We start from the raw sequence: 23,477 nt of genomic DNA, 5'->3' as shown, positions 1-23,477 counted from the left end.
GGGACTGACTCCATCCTCCATCCCAGCCCAGTCAGCCTGTTCATCTAGGATAGGACTGGCCTTCACTTGATCTGGAGTGAAGAGTGGAAACCCACAGCCAGCAGCAAATGGGAAAAGTCTGCAGATCTCCTAGCCAGAAGTTGCAATCCTGGTTGGGATGAGCAGTAAAAGACTGGCCAGAAATTGAATAGGGGGATCTTGGAAATGAGATAGCCACTGAGATCTTGGTAAGCATTTGACATAACCCTGGCTGTCTGGGAGCCTGTGCGCATGCACAGTGGAGACCCGAGAGGGCCTGGTGTTAAAGTAACAGCTAGGGCAGAGTTGAAAACTGCCAAATTTGAATACATCCCCCAATTCAAACACAGATCCACCAGCAGAGGGTGGTGTTTAAGCACAACTTCTGACCAATCACTGAGTGACTTAAGCTATGCAAACACAGAGATGACCCCAAAGAAGCCAGGCCCCCACAGAAAAAATACAAATAAGAATTGAAAAAAAAAAAACAAAACTGAGCTGAATCATCAGCAGATGCATACTTCGGGGTGACTGATTCTGCAGATCAAGTCCAGGCAAGTTACAAACAAACAAAAATCAGTAACAGCTACGAATTTCAGAATATAAAAGGAAAACAGAATCTAGATTTGTTATATTATCTATAATATCCAATATTCAACAAAAATTTACATGTCATGCAAAATAACAAGAAAGTGTGACATACTTGGGGTGGGGGGGAATGTCAATGGAAACTGTCTTTGAGTGGCGCAGATGTTGGATTTAACAGACAAAGACTTCAAAGCTATTTGAAGTATTTCAAAAAACTAAAGGAAACCATGTTTTAGAAATTTCAGGAAAATATTATTAAAATGACTCAACAAGTAGGAATATCAATAAAAAATAGAATTTTTTTAAAAAAGGGCCAAAATGGAAATTCTAGAGTTGAAAAATACAATAACAAAATGAAAACTTTATTATATGGGACAGCAGTAGATTTCAAACATCAGAAGAAACCAGTGAATTTGAAGACGGATCAACAGAATGTTATCCAATCTGAAAAACAAAGAGAAAAAAGACTGAAGAAAAGCGAACAATCTCAGAGACCTGTGGGACAACATCAAGCATACCAACTGCAAAATGGGAGTCCTGGAATAAGAGGAGAAAGAAAAAGAGCAGAAAAAAAAAAAAAATTGAAGAAATAAAGGCTGAAAACCTCTCAAATTTGATGAAAGCGTTAATTCATAGATCCCAAAATACCAATGAACCCCAAGTAGGAAAAACACAAAGAGATCTTCACTTAGTCATATCAAACTCTTCAAAGCAAAAAACAAAGAGGAATTCTTGAAAACAGCAAAAGAAAAACTAATCATATGTAAGGGAACAATAATACAAATAATGGCTAAATCTCATTGGAAACAATGCAGGCCAGAAAGCAGTGGAATGACATATTCAAAGTGCTGAAAGAAAAAACTGTTAGCCAAGAATTCCATATCCAGCAAAACTACCCTTCAAAAGTGAAAGTGAAATAAAGATATTCTTAGATAGGCAAAGACTGAGATAAAGTGCTGCTAACAGACATACCTTACAAAAAATACTAAAAGTCCTTTGGGAGGAAAGAAACTTACTTCAATTGGTAACTTGTATCCACAAGAAGAAATGGAGACCAGAAATGGTAAAAATGTGGTTAATTATAAAAGACTTAATGAATATATATTTTTCTCCTATTATTTCTTTAAATGGTGTAAGATTATATAAAGCAAATGTATTTTGGAATTTATAACATATATAGTTGTAGTAATATACATGACACTAACAGCACAAAAGTGACATAGGAATAAAATGAAACCATATTGAAACAAAGTTGCTATATTTTACTAGATTAAAATATGAGATATGTTGTAATATGTTAAAATGCACATTGTGTTTCCTAGAGCAAACACTAAGACAATAACTCAAAAGTATACTTTAAAAAATCAACCAAGGAATTAAAATACTATACAAAATTATTTGTTTAACACAAAAGAAGGGAGTAAGAAGGAATAAAGACATGAGGCATATAGAGAACAAATAGCAAAATAACACATATAAATCCAACCATATTAATAATTACATTAAAAATAAATATTCCAGTCAAAAGTCAGAGATAGTTAGACTGAATAAAAAAATGAAATCCAACCATATGTTGTCTACAACAGAGTTCCCCAACCCCTGGGCCATGGACCGGTACGGGTCCGTGGCAGGTTAGGAACCGGGCCGCACAGCAGGAAGTGAGGGGCGGGCGAGTGAGTGAAGCTTCATCTGTATTTGCAGTTGCTCCCCATCGCTCGCGTTACTGCCTGAGCTCCGCCTCCTGTCAGATCAGCGGCATTAGATTCTCATAGGAGCGCGAACCCTACTGTGAACTGCGCATGCGAGGGATCTAGGTTGCATGCTCCTTATGAGAATCTAATGCCTGATGATCTGAGGTGGATCTGAGGCAGTGATGCTAGTGCTGGGGAGTGGCTGCAAATACAGATTATCATTAGCAGAGAGGTTTGACTGCACAGAGACCATAATAAATCAACTGCTTGCAGACTCATATCAAAACCCTATCAGTGAGTGGCAAGTGAAAACAAGCTCAGGGCTCCCACTGATTCTGCATTATGGTGAGTTGTATAATTATTTCATTATATATTACAATGTAATAATAATAGAAATAAAGTGCACAATAAAGGTAATGTGCTTGAATCATCCCGAAACCATCTCCCCAGCCCCAGTCCGTCGAAAAATTGTCTTCCACAAAACGGTCCCTGGTGCTAAAAAGGTTGGGGACTGCTGGTCTACAAGACACACGCTTTCAATTCAAAGACACAAATAGATTGAAAGCAAAAGGATATCTGTTCTCACCTATTCAGCATAATACTGAAGGTTCTAGCCAGTACAATGAAACAAGAAAGATCAACCAAATGTATTATATGCAAATTGGAAAAGAAAAACTGTTATTATCCACAGACAGCACAACCCGGCATGTAGAAAATCTCAGGGTAAAAGATCGATATACAATATATCAATTTTTCCTACAAACTCACAATGAAAAGTCCAAAAACACAGTTAAGAAAATCCCATTCACAATAGCATCCAAAAGAATAAAATACTTAGGAGTAAATTTAACTCAAGACTTGTAAACTAAAAAGAGAATTTAAAGAGAATACAGGACAATTTAAAGAGATAAATAGAGATATATTCCATCTTCATGGATTGAAAGGAACAGCATTATTAAGATGGCAGTTCTCCCCAAACTGGCCAACAGAATCATTATCTAAATCTCAGCAGAATTTCTTATAGCAACTGACAAGCGAATCCTAAAATGTATGTGAGAATGCAAAGGACATAGAATGGTCAAAACAATTTTTTAAAAGGAGAACAAACTTGAAGGACTCACACTACCTGATTTCAAAACTTACTACAAAGCCACAGTAATCAAGAAAATGTGGTATTGGCATAAAGATAGACATACAGATAATTGGAATAGAGCACAGAGTTCAGAAATTAACCCTTATATTTATAGTCAGTTGATTTTCAACAAAGGTGCCACAGCAGTTCTGTTGAGAAACAGTGGTCTTCAACAAATGTTGTTGAGACAACTGGATATCCATATGGAGGAACATGAACTTAGATTCTTACTTCATGACACATACAAAAATTAACTCCCCAGATTAATTACAAGCTTAAAGTAAAAGCAAAAACTATAAGACTTCTACAAGAAAACGTTCTATGAAATCTTTGTGACCTTGGGTTAGGTAAAGAGTTCTTAGATGCTATTGTACAAAAAGCACAGTATGATACAAAAAGAAATAATTAATAAATTGGACTTCATGAAAATTTAAAACTTTTGCTCTTCAAAAGGTACAATTCAGAAAAAAAGACAAACCACAGTCTATGAGAAAGTATTTTCTTTTTTTTTTTTTTTAAGGTTTATTTATTTATTTATTTATTTATTTATTTATTTATTTATTTAGGCTGTGTTGGGTCTTCGTTTCTGTGCGAGGGCCTTCTCTAGTTGTGGCAAGCGGGGGCCACTCTTCATCGCGGTGCGCGGGCCTCTCACTATCGCGGCCTCTCTTGTTGCGGAGCACAGGCTCCAGACGCGCAGGCTCAGTAATCGTGGCTCACGGGCCCAGCCGCTCCGCGGCATGTGGGATCCTCCCAGACCAGGGCTCGAACCCGTGTCCTCTGCATTAGCAGGCAGATTCTCAACCACTGCGCCACCAGGGAAGCCCGAGAAAGTATTTTCAATCTATGTCTAATAAAAGATTTTTATCTAGAATATATAAGGAACTCTTACAATTCAGTAAGTCAAAAAACTCAATAAAAAAATGAGCAATAGGGCTTCCCTGGTAGCGCAGTGGTTAAGAATCCGCCTGCAAATGCGGGGACACGGGTTTGAGCCTTGCTCCGGGAAGATCCCACAGTCCGCGGAGCTGCTAAGCCCGTGTGCCGCACCTGCTGAGACTGCGCTCTAGAGCCCGCGAGCCACAACTACTGAAGCCCCTGCACCTGGAGCCTGTGCTCCGCAGCAAGAGAAGCCACCGCAGTGAGAGGCCCGAGCACTGCAACGAAGAACGGACCCGCTTGCCACAGCTAGAGAAAGCCCACGTGCAGCGACGAAGACCTAACGCAGCCAAAAATTAAAAAATTAAAAAAAAAAAAGAGCAATATAAAGCAGAAACTAACACACCATTGTAAAACAATTATACTCCAATAAAGATGTTAAAAATAAATACATAAAAATTAAAAACGGGCAAAAGGTTTTAATAGATATTTCACCAGAGAAGATATTCACATAATTACTAAGTACACGAAAACATGTCTACCCAAAGACTTGTACGTGGATGTCTATAACAGCTGGGCACCAGGACAGCTGACTCTGCCCCTGTTCTTGCTTCTAGAGCTTCCAGTTAGGAGAAGAGTGTTGGGACACCCTGCTGTGCCTGAATGGATCCGAGCTACACAGACCAAATCTGTCATGAGTCGCTGTAGTAACAATGATAAGAACAACACTGTTACGTAATCTATATATTCCTGGCGACCATGGCATTCTGTCCCCGTACAGGCTCTGCCATTTTCAAGGCACTCTGATGACCACCATGTTTTCTGAGCCTCCCTCACCCATGGGTAAAATTCTCCCCAAGACTGGCCTCCCCATCACCTAGTAAGCTCCTCCCCTCCCCTCCGTAACCAAGCCACTTTCTCACAGCCTGACAACATCCCAGGTGGCAACAGCCTGAGCTACCTAGTCTGTCATTCCTGAGAGGGTGCATCTTGGCTGGTTAAGGCTAAGAGCTCCTACTCTCCTGATCTCCATTTTTGAAACAAAACGCTATGTCTTATCACCCTGACGTGTCTCATAGAGAGCAGAAAGGAGAGAGAAGTGAAGCATTTACTATGACTGAAGCTCCATTGCTTGGACTTTTAAAAATCAGTGCAAAACCACAGTAGCCAAAGAGGAGGGAGAAATGTGGTTTACTGAGCTTTGCTGAAAAGAAGGAATTTCTCTCATGGGACAACTTGCTTGGAAATAGGAGCTGAAGCTTAGACATGTGATTCTCATTACCAGCTACATCCTTTCAGACAGGAGGCAGATATAATTGGATCCATTTCTATCTTAATTATAATTCTTTGGCTTTAAAGAAATTGCCAGTGGAAATCTGCAAGGCACCACAAACGCCGCCATTTCAAATTCCCTGGATTCTAATGTGGCCTGGATCGCCTTCTTCAGGGCTGAGGCCGCCCGCCACAATTGGTGTTTGTTGTTGTTACAGACCTAAAGTTCTTCCCAACAAAAGATGAACTGATCCCTTCTCTCTCTTCTTCCCTCTCTCCCTCCCTTGTTATATTTTTTCTTTTGAAGCAAAGAGAGAGATCTTTCAGATTTTGCCAACCCTTCCCCTTAGGCAAAATAGGAGACAGAAGGGAGCCTTTTGTGATGAATGACAGCAGAGGCGGCTCACAGGGCTTCCTTTTGTTCCTCTCCTGGCTGCAAGGGGCTCTCCCTCCTCCCTAGAGTCCCAGATTCAGGAGTAGCCACGAGTACTCAAGTACTGAGCAGCGCTTGAAACTGGAGGACAGGCCCCTTCTAAAGTCAAACAGCACAACCAACACTGTGGAACTCCTGGAGTGAAAGCTCAGTTGAGCTGCTTCCCACTCACTTTCTTTCCATCAGCCTCTGTCTCAAAGACGTCCTTGGCAGAGTTGGAAGGGAAGCCTGGCAAGATCGGTCCTGAGGGTAACAAGTGCTGAGGGCAGTGCTGAGGTGCCCACGCAGCCCCCAAGAGGGACCCTCCTCCCACATGCCTGAGAGAGGAGCCTGCGAGTGTCTGGGGTCCCTGTGTCTGTCCTCTGACACCGGCCCCAAGGAGGGTTGGTGGCTCGTTGAACATGGCCTGCGTGTGACAAAGGCGGGACTAGCCTTTCTTTTGAAGCTGAACAAATAAATATAAGGAGCACGTTCCACAACCGTGGTGGTAGCCACAGCTTTGTTTTACACTAAAATTCAGATATGACGGTTATAAGTCTGCTCCAACGTTTTGCTTGCTCTAACTTGCCCTGCACTCAAATGTCTTACCCAACAAGCCTTTAAAAGTCACTTCAGCGTGGAAGTAGAACAGTATTTGTTTGTTTGTTTGGCTCGTTGTTTCCTTTATGCCCATGCACAAGTAAAAGTGTGTGGTGTGTACAGACACACACACACCAATACAAAGAACAAAGTGCTGCTAGTTTAATAAAACTAGAGAGTTGCACCATATTAATAATACAATTTTAGAAAACAGAAAATATGAGTGAGAAACACCAAAGTGACCGTATTTGGAGATGGTTTCCAAATTAACCTCACAATCAAGAGGTTTTACAAATGAACAATAAGCAGCAAGCAGCAGTGTAGATCACTGTGCGAGTGTGCACGTGTCAGCAGTTTCTGACAGTCAGCTATTCCTGCAAGGAAGGTTTGCAGGTAAACCACGGTTTACAAAAATGCAGTTCATGCCTAGAAACAATGCCCAAGAGATGGGTGTGAGCCAAACAACAAGTTTTTGGTCTTGTTTTGTTTTTTAGTTTTTCCCTCTTCCATGCAACCTGTAATAAATCTGAACAAACTAAGCCTGACATTTCTTAATGTTTTGAAAGAAGAGATAAAAGGAAGTCATAAATCACCTCATTCAACAATATTTTTTCTTGGGTTTTGTGTTCTTGTTCAGACCAGTGTGATTCACACCCAAGTCAACGTGGCCTGTTTGTAAGCTGACTCCCAGAGGGGGATGCTGGGGTCCCTCCTCTCATCCTGACGCTGTTTTCTCTCCGGGACCCTGGGCCTTCCTGACAAATGCACATCGGCGGCAAGTGGCAGCCACCTCACCAACGGGCCAAAGGCTTATCATCATCATTGGTTTACATTCCTATCATTTTTAAAAGTTCTACAGTGACTTTTCCTATCACAACTAAATCCCTGTGTAGACAGAGAAAGGAAGGACCTTACAACCACCCTTCTTCTGCAAACACACACAGCCAGGGCTGGCAAATCATGCAAAGGAGTTTCTCAGTTTTCCTTGCATCTTTTGTATCTCTTTTCCTCATGATTAGGGATACCGGAAGCCTTTTCCCTGAAGCTTCTTGTGTAGAACTTGAATTTTTTCTCTCATGGTTTTCCAGATACTGTTATTATTTGCTTCTCCTGGCCGCTGTCCCCAACCATACACCTGATTGAGGAGGGAGCTTGTGGCAGGCCAAATAATGGTCCCCTAAAGACGTCCACATCCCAATCCCTGGAACCTGTGACTATGTTAGGTTAGATGGCAAAGCAGAATTAGGTTTGCAGATGAAACTAAGGTTAACAGCCAGCTGACCTTAAAATAGGGAGATTACCCTGGATTATCCTGGTGGGCCCAATGTAATCTATAGGTCCTTAAAAGTAGAAGAGAGAAGCAGAAGAGACAGACAGAGAGGAAGATGTAACCACCAAATAGAAAATGGTCAGAGCCATGCAACATTTCTGACTTTGAAGATGGAGGAAAGGGGGCCATGAGCCAAGGAAAGTGGGCAGCCTCTAGGAACTGGATAAGTCAGAGAAACAGATTCTCCCCCAGAGCTCCAGAAAGGAATGAAGGCTTACAAACACCTTTACTGTAGCCCACAGACACTGATTTTTGGACTTTTGACCTCCAAAACTTCAAGACAAGGTAATGAATTTGTATTAAGACATTAAAGTTGTAGTATTTGTTACAGCAGCAACAGGAAGCTAATACAGACTTGAACACTTTACTCCTAGCCTTTCCCCTCTAATTCCACCTTATAGCTTCATGCCTAATGGTCCACCTCAAGTGCTTATTAATTTTGCTAGGTGTAATAATGCCAAAGGAATAGTTTCTTTTAAAATTCCTTTAATATCCTCCTCTGGCGGTGAAATTACATGGTGGCTGGGATTTGCTTTAACATACTCCCATGCAAAAACCAAGCTGTGAAGAAAGAGATGAAACTAGATTATTGTTGTTGATGAAGCTGGATGATGGGTACATTGACGCTCATTATGTTAGTCTCTCTATTTTTTGTACGTGTTTGAATATTTCCATAATATAAAGCTGAAAATATGTAGATGGAACAAAATTTAAAATGGCCACCTTCATAGGTAGATATTTTATTCTAAGTAAGCTGGAGGGTTGTTCAATTGTTTTCACTTACAGTTTAATTCATGGGACTCTTTTATTATTAGCTTCACCTGTGCTAGAGAGGCTGGCCATGGCTCTGGGCTCTTGATTTTGACCTTCTTCCTGAGCAAAAAGAGAAGACGATATTAAACCTAAGGCACACAACAGATGCAGTGTTACTGCCTGGCACCACTTTTTTTTTTTTTCACATTTTAGTATCTATAAAGTAAGGGTGCATTTTATAATCAATGGCATATGTCCCTGAGATCAGTATCTGGGAACATAGTAATACCCAAGGTTGCGTACATCAAGGTCACCTTCCCACAGGATTTACAGTCATCTGAATTTGTTGACTGTTTTTTGACATTTGTGTAAGGCTCTGTGGTAGCCTTGTATTGCTGCTGTAACAAATTATCACAAACTTCATGGTGTAAAACAACACAAATACATTATCTTATGGTTCTGGAAGTCAGAAGTCTGATATATGCATCATCTTCCTAGGCTAAAAATCAAGGAGTCAGCAGGTTGCATTCTGTTTTGGAAGTGCTAGGGAAGAATCCACTTCCTGCTCATTTGGGTTGTTGGCAGAATTCTGCAGTTGTAGACCTGAGGCCCCTGTTTGCTTGCTGGCCGTAAGCTGAGGGTTGTTGTCAACTCTTATAGACCACCACTTTCCTCCACCTGGGGGCCCCTTCTTCTATCTTCATCATCAGCAATGGTAGGTTGAGTTCTTCTCACACATTGAATCTCTCCTTTTTCTTCCCTCTCATCTCTCTGATCCAGTTGAAAGGACCTCTGTTTTTAAAGACTCATGTGATTAGGTTGGGCCCACCCAGATAATCGCGAATAACATCACTGTCTCAAGACCTATATTTAATCACACCTGCAAAGTTCCTTTTGCCGCGTAATGTAACATATTCACAGGCTCCAGGGATTAGAGCATGAACATCTTTGGTTGAGAGGGGAGGCATTATCCTGCCTACCACAGCCTTCCTTACACAACACCTTGCCTATTAGGACAATCAATCCCAATACCTTAACCAGCAGAGAGCTTCCCCACAGATGGGGAAAACTGAACTAAAACCATATGTATGCTCCATATTTTGAATGAACTTTGGCCAGCAGGATACATAAGTAAGTGTACTGGGGATGGCAGAGGGTGGTGAATTTCCTGGGCGACCTCATGAAGAATGGAAATCCGTAGGTCCTATTTATTGTACCTATCTGAGCTTGGTAAGAATAAGAATGAGCAAAATTCATCAAGTTTACTTCAAAGAGGGAAACCTTGACTGAAACATATCTTTTCATCTGAAGAATGTGTTTGTGTATACACCCACACACCCACACACACACACACGTATGCTGTCCAGCATGGTGTTCTTCCATCACTTCTTTCCCAAAGACTCCTGCCAGCATCACTGTGTTCCATAAACAGTACAAGCATACTACCTCACTCCTGAGACCCGTTCCTCCTGTCCCAAGCCAAGCATCCCTTCAAGCAGTCTTGAGTGGAAGCCTTGGAGAGGGACACAGTGGCAGGCATTTCATTCCAACTAAATAGATCCCAGATGTACCTGGAACCCAGAGTGGGCATGGCCCCATGCCCACCCCCCATTGGCCTTGCCACTGGGAATTTATACTTGATAATAAGTTCTCTGAGAGCAAACTGATAGAGGACTTTGAGTTTTCCATGAGTCTGTGGTTGGCTGTTTCCCTTAGTTGCAGAATCGATTATGCAGGGTGGTCAGTGGCTGGCCTCACAGATCTTATGGTGGGAATTTCAGCCCCAGCTGCAGATAGGGTTTAATTACATGCAGTCATCACCCTTCTCTTGAGAGGTATCTGGCCTCCTGGTTTCATTAAGGATATTTGGAAAAGAAAAAAAGATGCACTCCATGTGAGACAGAGAATCCAAGGACAGCCCAGAACCAGACAGACATCAACCTTGTCAACAGCAACTACTGATATGAGGGGATCATGGAATGCTGATTTTGAAAGTGTTACAGAAAAAAAGCTTTGAATTAGAATTTTATATCCAGCTATATTACTATTTATTTATTTAAAAAAAAACCAAACACACAGACTCACTTTACAGAAGCTTTTTTTTTCAGCCATGCTGCACGGTTTGTGGGCTATTAGCTCTCTGACCAGGGATTGAACCCAGGCCACGGCAATGAAAAGGCAGAGTCCTAATCACTTGACCACCAAGGAATTCCCTATATTACTATTCAAATGTGAGGATGAAATAAAGGTATCCTCAGGCACACAAAGTCTACAGAGTTTTACTAGACAGAAAAAAAACAAAAACAAAAACAAAAAACCTTCTTGAGAGCAATCTTGGAGGAAAAATTCTAGCAAAAAATAAATAAATAAAGAGAGGAAATTTGGAATAAGGGATATAAGGGTGAGTGCGTAATTTGGTGAAGTTAACTGTGGTGTAAATATAAAATTTACTACTGTGTAAATAGGCAAGAGTTTCCACTTTTGTTTTAAATGAATATCCTCTTAAATATGAATGAGAAACCAGAAATCACCTGACAGTTTAATTGACAATCACCTGACACGAAATCTGGAAATCAAATAAACAGATAAAAAAATAAAACTTGGAAACAAAGACAATGAAGAGAGCAGAAAAATATGTTTCAGAAGGAAGGAACAGAGAAAACTGAGGGAAGAGAACTATCAAAGAAATAATTCAAGAATGTACAAGATATTTATGGAGACTATTTAAAATCTCAAACTAAGAAAATAAAGGAAGGAATATTTGCTTCCACTCAAGATGGAGTAACAGGGACTAGATTCTATACTCCTGTCTCAAACCAACCAACCAACCAACCAACCAACCAAGACTCAATGTATGAAACAACAGGTTTAAAGACTCCAATGGGACATCAGGTAACAAGAAACATTAACCTGCAAGACAAGAAACAAACGAGGTGAGTCCTGTGGCTGTCCAGCTTCCTGCCTTGAGAGAGTTTCCAGGCTGCAGTGCAGGGAGAGGGAACGCAGGCAGCGAATAGCAGTCTCCCTGAGTTGGGGAGCTGAGAGTCACAGGGAAATCAAGGTGGCTAAAGTGCTTAGGACAGAGAGGGAATCTCAGAGATCTGCAGAGGGTCACCCTTGGGTATTCAGCAGAGAAACGACCAGCACAGGACTCAGAAAACTACCTAAAGCTAGGGGAACAAACCTATCTGAAAGGATTGGAGAACAGCACCTGGCACTGGCACCGAGCTGGGAACAGTGCCTATTCCCACCAGCCGGACTGGAAAAACTCATAATTCACAGGACATTGAGTGGAACACTCAGGAAGGCCTTGCCTCAGTAAGGGGAAATAGTTAGCCCTGAACTAAGCAATACTCTGGACCCACAAGATCGTAAAAGTAAGAATTTAAAAAAACAGACTTCTTCTAAGAAACGTAACTGCATCCCAGACAAACATGAAGAACGTTCACAGACGGATAAAGAAGATGTGGCACATATATACAATGGAATATTACTCAGCCATAAAAAGAAACGAAATTGAGTTATTTGTAGTGAGGTGGATGGACCTAGAGTCTGTCATACAGAGTGAAGTAAGTCAGAAAGAGAAAAACAAATACTGTATGCTAACACACATATATGGAATCTAAAAAAAAAAAAAAATGGTTATGAAGAACTTAGGGTCAGGGCAGGAATAAAGACGCAGACATTGAGAATGGACTTGAGGACACGGGGAGGGGGAAGGGTAAGCTGGGACGAAGTGAGAGAGTGGCATGGACTTATGTGTACTACCAAATGTAAAATAGGTAGTGGGAAGCAGCCACAAAGCACAGGGAGATCAGCTCAGTGCTTTGTGACCACCTAGCGGGGTGGGATAGGGAGGGTGGGAGGGAGATGCAAGACGGAGGAGATATGGGGATATATGTATATGTATAGCTGATTCAATTTGTTATAAAGTATAAACTAACACACCATTGTAAAGCAGTTATACTCCAATAAAGATGTTAAAAAAAAATTCACAGAACAACAAAAATAATATATCCAGCACCCAATAATGTAAAATCCACAATGTCTCAGAAACAAAGGTCACCAGGTAATGAAAAGAAGCAGGAAACTATAATTCACAATAAGGACAATAATCTATCAATTGAAACCAATCCAGAACAGACAGTTGTTAGAATAAGCAGACAAAGAGATTAAGACAATTAAAATGGTTTGTATATATTCAAAAACTTAAATAGAAGTATGAGATATATTGATATTTTTTAAAAGACCTAAATCAAGCTTCTAGAATAAAAATTACGATGTAGGAAATGACAAATTCACTGGATGGTATTAACGGCAGGTTAGATTTGACAGAAGAAAAGAATAAAAAAAAGACCCTCAGTGAACGGTGGGGCAATTTCAAGCAACCTAACATATATATTAATGGAGTCTTCACAGCAGAGAAGAGAATGGAAGGTCAAAAAGGCATTTAACTAAATCATGGCTGAAATTTTTTCTAAGGTTTTGCAAACTATAAATCCAAAGATCCAAGGGACTCAATGAATCCCAAACTTTAAAAAAAAGAAGAAGAAGAAGAAGAAGAAGAAGAAGAAGAAGAAGAAGAAGAAGAAGAAGAAGAAGAAGAAGAAGAAGAAGAAAACTACACCAAGTCACAAAATATTAGGAAAAAATAAAAAACAGTGATGAGAAAATCTTAAAGGTAGCTGGGGCAGGAGGTGGGGGGATGTTAATGTACATAGAGACAGAGATAAGAACCACAGAATTCTCACTGGAAACAACATAAGCAAGACGACATGGAGCGATATCTTTAAAGTACTGAAAGGAGAAACTGTTGACCTTAAATTCTACACCCAATGAAAAAGTATCTTTCAAAAACTGAAGGCAAAATGTAAATATTTTTAGACATACAAAAGCTGAAAGGATTCATCATCATCAGACGTGCACTGTAAAAAAATGTTAAAGGACATCCTTCAGGCAGAAGAAAAAATGATGTCAGAGGTAAATCTGGATCTACACAAAGGAATTAAGGCACCAGAAATGGTAACTACATGGGTAATTATATAAGATTTTTTCTTATTATTTAAATTTCTTTAAAAAACAATTGACAGCTTAACAAAAGTAATAACATTGTATTGTGGAGTTTATAACAGATGTATAAAATGAATGACATAAATGCTAGGAAGAGAGAAACATAAGTAAAGTATTGTATGTGAAGTGATATAATATCACTTGAAGATAGATTGTAATAAGTTAAAGATATACAATATAAACCCTAAAGCAACTACTCAGATATTAGAGAAGAAACGATTCATGAATTTGAAGATATACCAGTAGAAACTATCCAATATATATATACAAAACACAGAGAAAAAAGACAAAATAAATGACGAGAGCATCGGTGAACTGTGGGATAACTTCAAGTGGTCAAATATACACACAACTGGAGTCTCTGAAGACGAGGGGATAGAGAGGATTGGCAGGGAAAAAAATCTGTAAAAACAATGGCCAAAAACTTTCTAAAAGTGATGAAAATTATAGGCCTACAGAACTAAGAAACTCAATAAAACCCAAGCACACAAAAAAATAAGTTACACCAAGGCACATCATAATTAAATTTCTCAAAATCCATGATAAAGAGAAAATCTTAAAAATAGCTAGCAGCGGGAAGAAGACACATTACATCGAGACAAAGAACAACAGCAGATTTCCCATTGGAAAAAAATCAAGATAGAAGACAATGCAGCAACGCTTTAAAGTATTGGGGGGAATCCGTCCACCTAAAATTCTTTACTCAACAAAAACGCCTTTCAGAAAAGAAGGCAAAATAAAGCCTTTTTCAGACAAACAAAAGCTGAAAGAATCTATCACCACTGATCTGTACTAAAGAAATATTTAAAGAAGTCCTTCAGGCAGAAGGACAAAGATACCAGATGGAAACTGAATTTATTCAAAGGAACGAAGAACATCAGAAACAGTGACTGTATGGGTAAATATAAAAAACATTTTCATCCTTTAAATCACATTATAAGATAATTGACTGCTTAAGCAAAAATAATAACCATATATTGTGAAGTTTAGAAGTAAAATATATGACAACAATAGCACAAAGGCTGGAGGAAAGATATGGCAGTATATTGTTGTAAGGTTCCTATAATATGTATGAATTAGTATAATATCACCTGATACATTAAAATGTATACTATAAACCCTAAAGCAAGCACTAAAGTAACATGACAAAGAGTTATACTTAGTAAGGCAACAAACGAGATAAGATGGAATCATAAAAAAAAAAAATCCTCATTCAATCCCAAAGAAGGCAGAATAAGAGGAAAAAGGAACAAAGAACGAATGGGACAAATAGAAAACAAATATCAAGATGAGAGACTTAAACATAACCATACCAATAATCACATAAAATGGAAATGCTCAGATTGTCAGTTTGCATAAAAAAGCAAGGCCCAACCATATGCTGCTTATAAGAAATGGAATTATATTAGAAATCAATTAGAGAAAGATCTCGGGAAAACCCCAAATATTTAGAAACTAAATAACACACTCCTAAATGACCCATGAATCAAAAAGAAGTCAAACAGAAAATTAGAAAGTATTTTGAAGAGAATGAAAATGAAAGCATAACATATAATTTGTAGGATGCTGCAATAGGAGTAATTAAAAGCACTCTGTTTCTCTGAGTTTGATTTTTTTTTAGATTCCACATATAAGTGATACCATCCAGTATTTGTCTTACTCTGTCTGATTTATTTCACTTAGCACAGTGCATTCAAGGTTCATCCAAATTGCCAAAATGGGGCTTCCTTGGTGGCGCAGTGGTTGGGAGGCTGCCTGCCAACGAGGTGGACACGGGTTCGGGCCCTGGTCCGCGAGGATCCCACATGCCGAGGAGCGGCTGGGCCCATGCGCCACAGCTACTGAGCCCGCGGGCCACAACTGCTGGGGCCCGCGTGCCTGGAGCCTGTGCTCCGCAACGGGAGAGGCCACTGCAGTGAGAAGTCCGTGCACCGCGGCGGAGACTAGCCCCCGCTCGCCGCAACTAGAGAGGGCCCACGCCCAGCAACGAACACCCAACACAGCCAAAAATAAATAAATAAAATAAATAAATTTACAAATTGCCAAAATGGCAGGGTTTTCTTCTTTCTTATAGCTGAAAAATATTCCATAGTAACATTTTTTGGTCACTGCTTAATATAAGACTTTATTTTTCCATCTCCGTGTTCAATATGGGAATAAAAATAAAATCAGATGAAAAAATATCAGTTCATCCATTGATGGACACTTAGGATGCTTCTGTATCTTGGCTATTGTGAATAATGCTGCAATGAACATGGAAGAGCAGATATCTCTACAAGATCTTTATTTCAATTCCTTTGGATATATACCCAAAAGTGGAATTGCTGGATCATATGTGGAGACTCCATACTGTTTTCCATAGTGGCTGCACCAATTTTCATTTTTACTAACAGTGCACCAGGGTTCCCTTTTCTTCACACCTTCTTCTACACTTGTTACCTCTTGTCACCTCTTGTCTTTTTGACAATAGCCATTCTAGGCATGAGGTGATATCTCATTGTGGTTTTTTTAAAAATATTTATTTATTTATTTGGCCACCCCGGGGATTAGTTGCGGCATGTGGGATCTAGTTCCCTGACCAGGGATCGAACCTGGGCCCCCTGCATTGGGAGCTCGGAGTCTTAGCCGCCGGACCACCAAGGAAGTCCCTCATTGTGGTTTTGATTTACATTTTCCTGATATTTATCATGCCGAGCACCTTGAGGAATCTTAAAGGAAATAGATAAAAACAAAAAATTCCAAGAGATGCAAATGAAAGAGAATGGACTAGAAAATTAAGAGTTTAGTCCAGTAGGTCAAATTATAGGATCCTAAAAGCAAGTGCCATTGATGTAATTAAAATATACATAAAAGAACACCATAGTTTTTAAAGATTAATGAATTATGCAAGTATGTACACCAAACATATCAGAGTTGGACTCTGGGTTGGGGGGCAAAGGGGAGTGGCACTCAGAGGTGAGGAATACACAGTTAAAGCAAAACAGCTCACGTGGACTGATTAAGACAGTATGGGTTTATAAGGAGTATCTCTGACCTTCTGAAGACAGAAAGGGAAAGTTAGGACTAAAAGGAATGTGGTGCTTAAAAAATGAGAAAATAACTCAAAAGGTCAGCCATGTGGAAACAACTTTGAAAAGGAACTTGTTTATTTTCTCTTCCCTCCCTGCTTTACTGTCTCACTCTGGCTCCAGAGGAACAAATCAAAGGGGAAATAAGATTCATTGCAATTGGATTATTTTAAAATGGTAATTTAATGTTTCCTCTCAGGGGAGTAAAAGTATAGTGCAGGCTGAAGCTGGCACTTATCTAAATTTCATTTCACTCATAGTAAAGTAGCGAGAGACAGCATGATTTATACCTATACCAGGAAATTGTGAGAAAGACTTTTAGCAGCAGTATTCTACCAAGAAACAAGGCAAGGATGCCATAAAAACACCTTCAGTATTTCCCATCACCTGTAGGATGAGATCATTCACCATCCTGCTCCTACTGACTATTTCCAGGCTCAACTTCTATCCCAACCCTAGTAATTGTTGCCCAACTTCACCCGAACAGACTGACTCCTTGTTCCACCAACAGACCTTAAGATTTCCTGACCACCTGCCTAGGAAACATCCCTTGTCAATGCCTCTTTAGTGGCCTGCTCAATCCTTACCCATCTTCTGTAATCCTGTCATCTTTCTCTTGTCCTAAGTTAATGTCCCATTTATGAACTGCTAGAGCATTTGTTTTCTACACCATCCTTTGGCAGATATTTTTTTTTAGCATTTTGAAGATATCATTCCATTGTCTTCCAGATTCCACTGTTTCTGTTTAGAAGTCAGCTATAAATATATAGTTTAATATCTTTCATCAATTTTTGAAAATTCTCAACTATTAAGTTTTCAAATACTGCTCTGTCCCCCTCGTCCTCTCCCCTCCTTATGAGACTCCTTTCTGTAACTTCTTTGCCTCTTACCTTCACTTCTCAATACTGTATTCTGGATATTGTCTTCCAAGCCATTAAAAATTCATTACTTCTCTCTTCAGCTCTCTATTCCACTGTTAAACCCATTCACTGAACTAATTTGATTGTTGTACCTACAGTTCTAGAATTTCTCTTTTTTTTTTTTGAAGATGCTCAGTAAGTGTTTATCGAATGAGTTGAATGAAGATAACTAGTTAAACTCCACAATGCCTCAGATTAAAAGCGTGTAGAAAAACACCCACAAATGAACATTTACAATGTCTTTTACACATACTTCTTTCACTAATATACTTGATGTTTTGTAACCTTTATATTTGTTTTCATTTATTTTCTAACAGCTTTGGCACTTTTATGGAATAAAATGGATTTCCCAAAACTTTATAAAAGTATACATACAAGGGTATGACCTCCAATGGTTTAACTTGTGATTTTTTTCCTGGGAACCAGTCAGGTCCAAGATCAGAGACCCTGCACATAGAGATGAACCTGGAATACTGGACAACAAAACACTCTCTCTTTTTTTTTTTTTTACAGTTTATATTTCTCTGTCAAAATACTCAGTTTCATCTTTCATCTCTTAATGAACACAGCAAGCATAATTATTTTCAGTCTGAGTTTTATAACTTCATTCTCTAGATCTTCTGCGGGTCTCTGGTTTCTGCTGGTTGTTTTGTTCTCTTGTATGCCTGGTTAGTTGGTTTTTTGCTTTTGTTTTTGTTTTGTTTTGTTTTTTCAGGTGAAATTCACATAACAGGGACTTCCCTGGTGGTGCAGTGGTTAAGAATCCGCCTGCCAATGCAGGGAACATGGGTTCGAGCCCTGGTCGGGAAAGATCCCACATGCCGCGGAGCAACTAAGCCCACGTGCCACAACTACTGAGCCTGCGCTCTAGAGCCCATGAGCCACAACTATGGAAGCCCATGTGCAGCAACGAAGATCCAATGCAGCCATAAATAAATAAATAAATTACAAAAAAAAAAAAATTCACATAACATCAAAATAACCACTTTAATGTGTGCAATTCAGTGGCATTTAGTGCATTCACAATGTTGTGCAATCACTTCCTCTATTTAGTTCCAAAATGTTTTCATCACCCCAACAGAAAACCCTGGACCTATTAAGCAGTTGCTTCTCATTTCCCCTCCCCCCAACCCTGGCAACTACCAATTTGCTTTCTGTCTCTATTTATGTCCTTATATTAAATGGATTTCTTATAGGCACCGTGCAGTTGGGTCTTGCTATGCTTGAGTCCCTTTCCCGGTACTGTCACCTGAAAATTCTCAAAGCAATAAGCTGGGGCAATCATTTGTTTCCTTTATCTCAGAGATCACTGTACTCTGTTGCCTGATGTCTAGGCTCTTGAAAACCATTGTTTCATATATTTCATCCATTTTTTTTCTTTTTTCTTTTTCTTTTTTTTTGGTTGTTTCAGGTAGGAGGGTAAACACAGTCTCTGCTACCCCACCTTGGCCAGGAGCAGAATTCTGCTACCTTTTAAAAACATAATTTATGTGCTTTGGTTTAGCAGTTAAATTCATTCTACTCAATTTTAATTTTAATTAATTAATTCAATTTTACTTTTGTTCTTTTGAGGCATGATGTCATTTAATCACATTTTAACCAATCCTGACATTCACCATCCTGAAGTCCTTCCCTGGTAGCTTGTATTGTTATAAAATACGCCCATTTCTTCCAAGTTAACCTCCCTTGCCTGCAACCTGCAAATGCCAGTCTCCACACCCTTTTTTCCCTGGGAGCTGGAACAAACAGCATGGGTTTATGCACTGCTGAAGGTGTCCCTAGTCATCAGATACACTCTGACTTTAGCTGGTCTCTCTCCTAAAATTGGGATCATCACCCCCACCAATGCTTGGATGTCCATAGACCCCGTGGGCTCTAGGCAAGCGTCTTAGAGCTCTGGGGAGGTTTGATACTCGTTTTTAAATCCAACATAGTTAACTTTCAGGTGTTGGTAGATTTTTAAAAATAATTTCCATTTACACGCAGATTTTTCTGAGTTTTCTTTCTCCTCTTTCCTCATCCTTGAACTTTTTCCCCCATCAGCCTGTAGTGCATCTAAATAATCCAGATGCTGTCCAGTCCCACCCACACTGTCCCCAGGTGGAACTTCATGTCAGAGCCACGGTGCTGTAATATACATGTGATCAGTTGCCATCACGGTCTTGTCAGAGGCAGACCTCCATGAGCGTCCCTACTTACAGGCTGACTAGATAATCACATCGGCTTTAACATGCTCCCACCAAGGAGCATTTAAACAAAAAGCAGGCTTTTTGTCATGCTCAAACCTCACCCATCATAAAAACACCTTCCCTGCTGTTATTGCCCCATCTCTCCCCGCCCTTTCTTAGCCAAAGTTCTTGAAAGAACTGTCTGAATTTGCTCCTTCCATTTCCTCACGCCTGACCCAGTTGTCATCCACCATCTACACCACACCCCTGCCCTCCCCTGCCTTCCTGAGCGTCTCGCACCAGCTCCTGCAACCACCCTTCAGGTCTCGTCCTGCTTGCACCTGCACACCACACCCTCCTCTTCCCCTGCTGTCTGCCACCCCTCCACTCTTTCTGCCCCTCCCTTCATTCCCTCCCTGTTTTGTTGATGGGCCTGGGGGCTTATTCCCCAACGCTTCTCTCCAGGGGAGTGTGCCAGGCCTCCTCCCCAGCAATTTGCCAGCTACTGATCTAGGCCCCGGTCAGCTCAGGCTGTGTGTGTGTGTGTGTGTGTGTGTGTGTGTGTGTGTGTGTGTAAGGACCAGAGCTTAATAACTGGATATCACACTGCAGCATTCCAGTCATTCCAAACATCCAAGTCCATTTCTAATCCATTTCTCTTCCCTTGAAGTTGAGCTCATGCCCTGAAGACTTTACCACTCATGATTCTCCTTGTGGCCAACTTCCACTCACCTCACTCTGCAGCAACTGCAGCACCTGACTGACTGACCTGGTCCTCTTACTGTTGCAGGAAGGGGGGCCACTTCCAGGGCCTGAGAGTGGGCTCTTGTCTAACACTAGGAAATGAATTGTCCGAGGAGACACACGTGCTGACAAAGCAAGAGACTTTACTGGGAAGGGGCACCCAGGTGGAGAGCAGGAGGGTAAGGGAACCCAGGAGAGCTGCTCTGCCACATGGCTCGCAGTCTCTGGTTTTCTGGTAATGGTGTTAGTTTCCGGGTTGTCTCTGGCCAATCATTCTGACTCAGAGTCCTTCCTGGTGGCGCACGCATCACTCAGCCAAGATGGATTCCAGCGAGGAAGATTCTGGGAGGTTGGTAGGACATATGGACTGGCGTCTCCTTTTGATCTTTCTGGAATTCTCCTGGTTGGTGGTGGCTTGTTAGTTCCATGTTCCTTACCAGGGCCTCCTGTTGTAAAATAACTCATGCAGATGGTTACTGTGGTGCCTGGCCAGGGTGGGCGGTTTCAGTCAGTGTTTCCCCTAACATTACCTGTCCCCTGTCAATTCCCTACAATGGATGAACCACCACACTCTGGTTTCTCAGTCCTTCACCATCTCTACAGTCATCCTCTCCTTACACCTCAGCACCCGCAGCCTAAGCCCAGATCTTATTTTCTCAAGTAGATGCCCCACTTCAGAAGCTTGCTGGGGAGCCTGCTGTCCTGGCACCTCCAGCTCCTGTGGCCCCCGCTCTCTACAGATCCCAGCTCCAACACCTGGACCCACAGGGCACGGTCTGCAGTGCCAGTGTCTCCCTTTCTTCCTCATCCGGCCCAGACTACCTGTGGTCCAGCATGTCACCACCTGCCGTCTAATGCCCTTCTTGCAGCCTTTCTCTACACGGGGGTGAAACCCCAGTGCTTGTTAACCTTAATCATCCAGCCATCGGACCCAAGAAGCAGGTATCAAAGGGACAGAGATGTCACAAATCTCAAATGAGCAGCAGCCCCGCCAACCAGGGTCTCTGCACTCCTCGGTCACAGTCACATCCACTCCCTCTGAATAGTCTATTTCACACCCTCCCTTCTCCTCTACCCCCCATCCTATCCAGCTCAGCAGAGATCCCCTGCTTCTGGGAGATGTGAAAAGCCCTCTGCTCGTCTTGGGGCTTGGCATCCTGCACTAGAATAAAGCCGACAGCCACTGTCACTCCTTATGGCCACTCCATTGAACTCCTAACTCTGGCGTGGATTGCCAGCCTGGCCTCTATAAGAAGCAAACGGGCTTCATGGAGATGGGCTCAGACAGCATCACTCATTTCCCCTGAGGTGGGGCTAGTTCTCCCCTGCCCCGAGGAGAAGCGCTCCAGCAGCTCTGAAGATTTTTCTGGTAACTTATGAGTAACCAAAGATCCTCTAGTCACTGCAAGGCTACTAATTAAAGTATGGTGTCAATAATAATAATAATAATAATAATAATAATAATAATAATAATAATAATAATAATAATAATAATAATAATAATAATAATAAAACTAAATTTCATGTTTGGGCTGGGTTTCCCATCACACCTGCAGGGGAAAAGGTCCTGATACTTTTCTGTTTTCTTGCCAACCTCGTTTATGACTTTTGCCCCACCCTTTGCTGTGGTTTCTGACCCCACCCAGGGTGGAGGTGAAGGTGGGGCAGGGAGTCCTCGTACAACTTGGAATTTTGTGTTGCTCTGGCATCAGCTCTCTCCATGAAGCAAGCACTTTCCTCCCTGAAGTACTTTTGTGGGTTTTTTTGAACACCTAGTCTCTGGGGATCTCTTTCCAGGTCTGTCACTTAAGACTCCTTCCTCAGCCTTTAGGTGTCTGATGGAGCCTCTGTACTCTGCTGTGGGGTTCTGCTCGTCAGGCAGCCTCCTTGGTTGGGATATAAGTTGACCCCAGGCCAGCTTTCTCATTTGAGTGGCCTGAGCCTGGTCCTTGCGAAACACTCCTGCCTTCCCTCTGTCACTTGGGAAAGCAGCACCTGTCATTCAGCCTGAACTGGGCTGACGCAAGCCCCGCTTCTCAATCCTGCCACTCTTGATTGCACGTGCAATGTGTGAAGAGTTTACTCATGGCTGCTGTTGTTCTAAAGCAGGAAGACAGCAAAATGCCAGGAAACAGAAATGTCTTAAGGGGAATGGACAATCTGACCAGTTTGACACATCAGTGAAGGTTCAGCCTCCCCTCAGGCCCGGAAACACTGTCCCATTGCAGGCTGTGCGAGATTTTGTTCCAGAATAGAAATGAAAACATTTATATACGCCAGGTGGTTTGTCATGGCAACCAATACGGTGTCCTTTGACCCATATTCATATCTAGAAACCAGATTATGAGCAGAGATGGTGATGACTCCTCTGGTTTGTCCTGTGGATGCCACTTGCCTGGAGCTGACTCCCCAGATGGTGAAGCCACTGCAACCAGAACTGAAACCACTCGCTCTTTCGAACAGCGAGGAATTTAGCACAAAGAGCTGTTGACTGAGGTGTCCTAGGGCTGGGGCGGCATGGGGGTTACCGGAGGAGACAGACAGAGGAGGGAAGCTATGAGGAAGCTATGAGGAGACAGAGGAGGGAAGCAAAACCCGTGCAGCATGTATGGCGAGTCATATTTGACAAACTCAGAGGAAAGAGCTTGAAGGAGCCTCTTGGAGATCATTCAGTCTGCCCTTGGCAATCCCACCTGAGTGTCACAGATGAAGAAATAATAATAATAGCTACATTTTTTAGCACTTCCTTTTAGTGTAAAGGATTTCCTAGATGCTTAGGAAACACTACCTCATTTATTGTTACCTCATTTACTTCTCAGGACAATCCTATGA

This window comes from Eschrichtius robustus, chromosome 14, assembly GCF_028021215.1.
Source record: "Eschrichtius robustus isolate mEscRob2 chromosome 14, mEscRob2.pri, whole genome shotgun sequence".
Classification (NCBI taxonomy): Eukaryota; Metazoa; Chordata; class Mammalia; order Artiodactyla; family Eschrichtiidae; genus Eschrichtius; species Eschrichtius robustus.
This window is presented reverse-complemented; position numbering follows the sequence as displayed.